The sequence below is a fragment of the Rhineura floridana genome, chromosome 10 (genome assembly GCF_030035675.1).
Source record: "Rhineura floridana isolate rRhiFlo1 chromosome 10, rRhiFlo1.hap2, whole genome shotgun sequence".
Taxonomy (NCBI): Eukaryota; Metazoa; Chordata; class Lepidosauria; order Squamata; family Rhineuridae; genus Rhineura; species Rhineura floridana.
Genome location: NC_084489.1, coordinates 59,127,414 through 59,133,018, shown reverse-complemented (window position 1 = coordinate 59,133,018; position 5,605 = coordinate 59,127,414).

Genomic DNA, 5,605 nt, shown 5'->3' with positions numbered 1-5,605 from the left:
ATGGTTGGAGATCCTCATAGTATTATTTTCTTTTAAAAATGTGTATTACTCTTCTGCAACAAAATGGTGCTGATTGCCAAACAAATGTGTTTACTATTATGGCAACAGAAGCAACCCTCCTTTTATTCGTGTAGATATGATAGTGCTGTGATTTAAATAAGTTTAAAATGCACAACTGTGCATACTCAAGAGTATTTTTATTTTTATTTAAAACAGGGCTAGCAGATTGTTTTTGTTATGCAGGAATGTAGAAGCAGCTGTTAAGCATGGATTAGCAGAGTGGGGGAGAGAGAAATGTTCATTCTGTGCTTCACAATTGAAATAATTCTGTTATGAGCATGGGGATTGGGATGGATGGTTCCTGTGGATCCCCTTTCCAGCCTCTGATTTGGAATCCCATGCCTTGGGGCTGGCTCTGCTGGCCAGATGAATTCCCTTTGTTGACCAAATAGATTGGCCAGGTAGGATAATGGGTCTATCAGTTGCCTAGCAACAGTGAATGGGCCAGGAAGATGCTTTTGTCATTGAAACTCTTCAGGATCCCCCCGCTTCCTGGAGTCCAGAAGAGGCTTGTAGTTTGAGCATGTCTAGAGAATGCTTGGAGACTGAAGGCAGGCAGGGAGACTGGTTCTCTGCACCATGGCCTTTGGGGTGCCTCCTGTAATACAGATAGAAAAGCTGGATATTGGACTGCTAATGCCTTGAACCCCCTCCATTCTTAACCTAGGTTGGAATGTGTGTAAATAAACAAACCATATTTCATAAAGACACCACAGTCTCCGATGACTTTCTTCCCAAAGGAAACCAAACCCTGGAGGAGCGCAAGGACCCCTGAAATCTCACAGCTCGGAGATTTGGGAGGCACGCAACAATACAAATTAAACTCTGTAAGGCTGTTAAGCCCAGGGTCTAAAGTTACCTACCTACCTACTTCAGCTCTGGCAATGGAATGGCATCCTGCACTGCACCCAACACAGCAGGTTAGTTTAGCGGTGCTAGGACAGGCCATGTAGAGTACAAAGCTCCATCTTCTGACCGGGGGCTTAGGATGAATAGGTGGACGGTTGTTGCCATTGCCTCCCAACATCTGCCACCTGTGCTGCTCACTTAACTTTGCCCAATGGTAGGACTGGGTCTGCTCCCAATGTCTCCTTCATATTACATGTGTCAACTTCCCCCTCCCATTGGAAAAGCCCTGCTTGATTAGATTAAAGGCGTATCCAGTCCACCATTCTGTTCTCAGAGTGGCCAACCAATGTCTATGGAAATCCCGCAAGCAGAACACGAGTGCAATAGCATTCTCCCACTTGTGATCCATAGCAACTGGTATACTTCTGATACTGGAGGTAATATAGCCATCATGACTAGAAGCCATTGCCTGCTTTCTCCTCCATTGATAGATGTTACAGAAGGGACTAATTCATTATGCTTTGTATCCTCATGTCATCATTATGCTGAGTGTTTTTTCTTGTTCTTGCCAGTAGCAGCCAGCGTGTATTTCTGGAGCAGCAACAGGAAATAATGCCAGAACACGAGTTCTAAAGAACAACATGTTCAGAGGAGATGGGGGGGGGCAAGACGCTGCTGTTCTGTGTTCTGCTTTTGAATGCCTACTTACCCCCTCAATGGCATCTAGAAAACATGGATCAAACACAAAATAAAATGGGTACAAAACAATTTGAGAAGTGAAAGTAATCTGTGATGTTAAGAAGTTTCCTGAACATTTTTGAAAAATTATTCAAGTGATTTCTTCATTCCAATGGCCTGTGTGACAGTCTGATCAGGCTATTACCACACAATTCAGAAGAATTAGTTCAGAAAAAGAAATGAATGCTAGTATTCAACCCAGACCATGAGCAGATCTGGTACATGGGAAAAATTTTCCCCATCCATGAGGCACAGGATTATGCTGCTTCTCTGTAAAATTGTTGTGCATCCTGTTGCTTCATGTGGTTAGTAGTCATATGTTCATTAACTTGGTAGACTTCCCTTTGTAGAAATTTGTCATTTCGAGACCAGCTTCAAGGGAAAACCCACAAAGAGGGCATTGCAATAATCCAACATTGAGGTTACCAACAACTAGACTAGCGTGCAAAGCTATCTCAGCCCAGGAACGGTCACAGCTATCGTACCAACTGAGGGTAGTAAAAGGAGTTCTTAGCTACTGAGGCCATCTGGGCCTCTAGCGACAAAAGTGGATCCCGGAATACCCCCAGACTGTGCACCTATCCTTCAGAGGAAATGCAATCCCACCCAGGACAGTAATCGGCCAATTCCTCTGACATGGGAACTGCTCATCTACAGATACTCTGTCTTGCCAGGATTCAAGCTCAATTTATTTGCCCGCATTCAACTCATCACTGCATCAAGGCACCTGTCCATGGCCTGCTCAGATTCAGATTCAGTTGTTATGAGAAACAGAGCTGGGTGTCATCAGCATACTGATGATATCTTCCCCAAATATCCTAATGACCTTTCTCAATGCCTTCATATAGGTATTAAACACCATTGGGGATAAAATAGTGTCCTGTGGCTCTCCATAGCAGTGCTACCTTCTGGACGTGGCCCCATAGGTAGGTTGGAAACACTGTTATACACTGTTTCTGTTACCCATCCCACAGAACCAGTCTATGAAAATACCATGGCCAATGGTATCAAAAGCCACAGAGATTGAAAAGAAGGAGCCAGGAGACACTCCTCTTGTCCTGTTCTCAATAAAAGTCATCCATCAGGGCAACCAAGACAGATTCTGTCCCAAAACCGGACCTGAACACAATGAAATGGGTCAAGATAATCAGTTTCAGGCAAGAGAACCCACAGCTGGAAGGGCGCAGCAAAGAGAAAAGGGGTGTGCTCTGGGGAGGAGTGGGCTTATGAAGGCCCCCTTGAGCACCTTCCCTGTTGGCCTTTTGACCTCCCTGCATGACTTGCCCTCTACCCCCTCCCTTTGAGAGGCAATCTCCTGAGTCTTCTTTGAAGAAGGGGAGGGGGTGGAAACAAATGCCCACCTGTAAGAGCAAGAATGATATTGTGACTGGATGGTAGTTGGCATAAACCACCAGATCCTGGAAAAAAATGTTTTCAGAAGTGGTCACATCACTGCCTCTTTCAAGGCAATGAGAACCACCCTTATCATTCAGTGATGCATTCACCACTCCATGGATCCATCCAGTAAACCCTCCCCCCCAACAAGCCATGATGAGTATGGGTCAAGAGAACATATAGTGGATTGCATGAACCTAGTTCACTTAATACCACTGCACTTCATTCCATCTTCTGGAAATAAGGTATAGGTGTGAAGAAACTTCTGCTGCTGGTGGTAGTGGGAATATTTTCCTAAGGGTCTAGAAGTGTATCGAGACGCTTGCTAACAGTCTTGTGTGGTACCTTTCAAGACCAGCTAATTCAGGCTGCAATCCTGTACACACTTAATAGGGAGCAATCCCAATGGAATTACTTCAGAGTAATGTACCTTTACTGTGGTATAAACCCACCCCCACCTCATATAAATCTAAGTAGCCACATGCTATGCACTGACATCCCTGCCATGAGCCAAGATGGTTGCAGAGGCTTCAGCCCCTTAGGGAAACCTCGGCTACCATCTTGGTTAAGGGCAGCACTGCGCATGCAACCACACAACAGCCGAGAAAGGTAGGCTGAAGCAAAGGAATGCCAGGGCCTCCGGAGCTCTCGGCATACGATCCGTGGCAGCGATCCTGCTGTGAATCACGGAAGGGGAGTGGAGGGCCCCCGGCCAGGGACCCACCTGGCCGCCCTTTGGAGCTGGCCCTGACTGTCATGATACAAAGAAAAGCAACTAGTGCTATATTGTCTACTTCTTTTGTAGAAAATATAGACTGCAACACCCAAAGCAATGAGGATGAAGATAACTGGGAGAACCACTTTCATCATACTGCCTTGTCCTGATGCAAGAACATCTTGCTCGGTCAGTCGAAAAAATGTATATAATATACACACAGGGTACTAGATAAATTACTATAACAAATCAGTCCCTCCACACCTTGTAAGAATAGGAGGGGTGGCTAGGTGGTGTTTTTTACATTTAAACATAGTGTGGAGAGGACTTACAAGCCAAGGAAATGGCCACCTGGTTGGAAGAAAGGAAAGGGATGCAGAAGAGATGTGGAGTCAGAATGTGGGGATGAATAGGAGCAGCTCCAATTCTTCTTGAAGTACAATTAGATTGTCCCTTTTTAAAGAAAGGGCTTTGGAAGGCTGTGAAGGAATTCAGCCTAAAAGATTTTGGGTTTGGTGTTTCAGTGCAGAGTGTCAAGACAATAGTGTACTTTCCCCCAGTTATTTCTGCACCACAGCTTAAACAGCTTAAACATTATTCTGTGCACGTGCAGATGAAAAGGGAACTTACCCCCTGTTTTTCAATTCTCACATGCTACACATTAAATTGAGATCTTTCTTCATACATTCCCCCACTCTCCATAGTGGCATTTCTTCCCTAGAAAGGAAAGTTGCTATCATTTCCCCCCAGTAGAGTTATCATATCTTAACGCCTGTATAACTAGTAGAAAGTATGCTGGGTGAAAGTTCAGCTATTGATTTCCGATTCTCATGTTGCTACAAAGTTCCTTACTGAACTTCAACCACATGACAAAGATTTTCTTATTTCAGCAGGCTTTTAAAGGTAGTTTTCTGATTTAATGATGAATTTTAGTTCTTATTTTCTGTATGTTGTTTTGTAAAAAAAAAAGTTAACCTACATTTATCTAAACAGCGCTTGGAAATTCTGAATATTAAGCAGCATATAAATATCTGAAATAAATAAATAATAATATACTAAAGATATGAATACTACCAGGCAGGAAAAAAACGTCTAAGCAAAATATTATCTTCTCTGTTATCTTTTAGTGCCTACTTGAACACCTTCCTTTTTCAACAAGCCTTTTAAGTAAAGACCTTTATTTCCAGCTTGCACCTGTATTGGAACTGTTTTAAGTTTTTTTGTTTTTAATATTGTTTTTTTTAAAAAAATATGCTTTGTTTTTAAGTTTTTAGTGTTTTGTGACTTGTTTGCTGCCCTGGGCTCCTAAGGAAGGGCAGGATATAAATTTAATAATAAAATAGAAACAAACAATAAATATAAATGACCACCTATCTTTAACAGTAGTGGAACAACTCAGAATTGTTGTGCTCAAGAGGAAGGAGTTGCCCACCATGCACAATAGATGCCTTGAGCATAGAGTTTGTTGTGGTGTCAATTCTCCCATATGTGGAAGCATCCAGACTGCAGCAGCCCCTCAAATGCAAAATTGTAGTGCATTCACTATAAATTTCATTCTTGGCTGTGGGTTTAACTGCACATTTGTCCTAAGTGCTGGGCCATTTTTATCATTTCTCTCACAGGAATTGCAGGTTTTCCAGCAAGTGTTCAGCTGACACTTGATTCTCATTACGAATGGTGGCCAAAGAGTGAGTGCTGATCTGTGGTGGGATTGATGCTCCTCACATATGCAAGTTTTTTGCTCTGCGTGCATGAATGTCATTCTGCAGTACCTCAGCCCCAATTAATCCAGATTTACTATTTCTGTGGAAAACCTTATTTTCCCCCTACAAATCAAAGCCTGCTGCA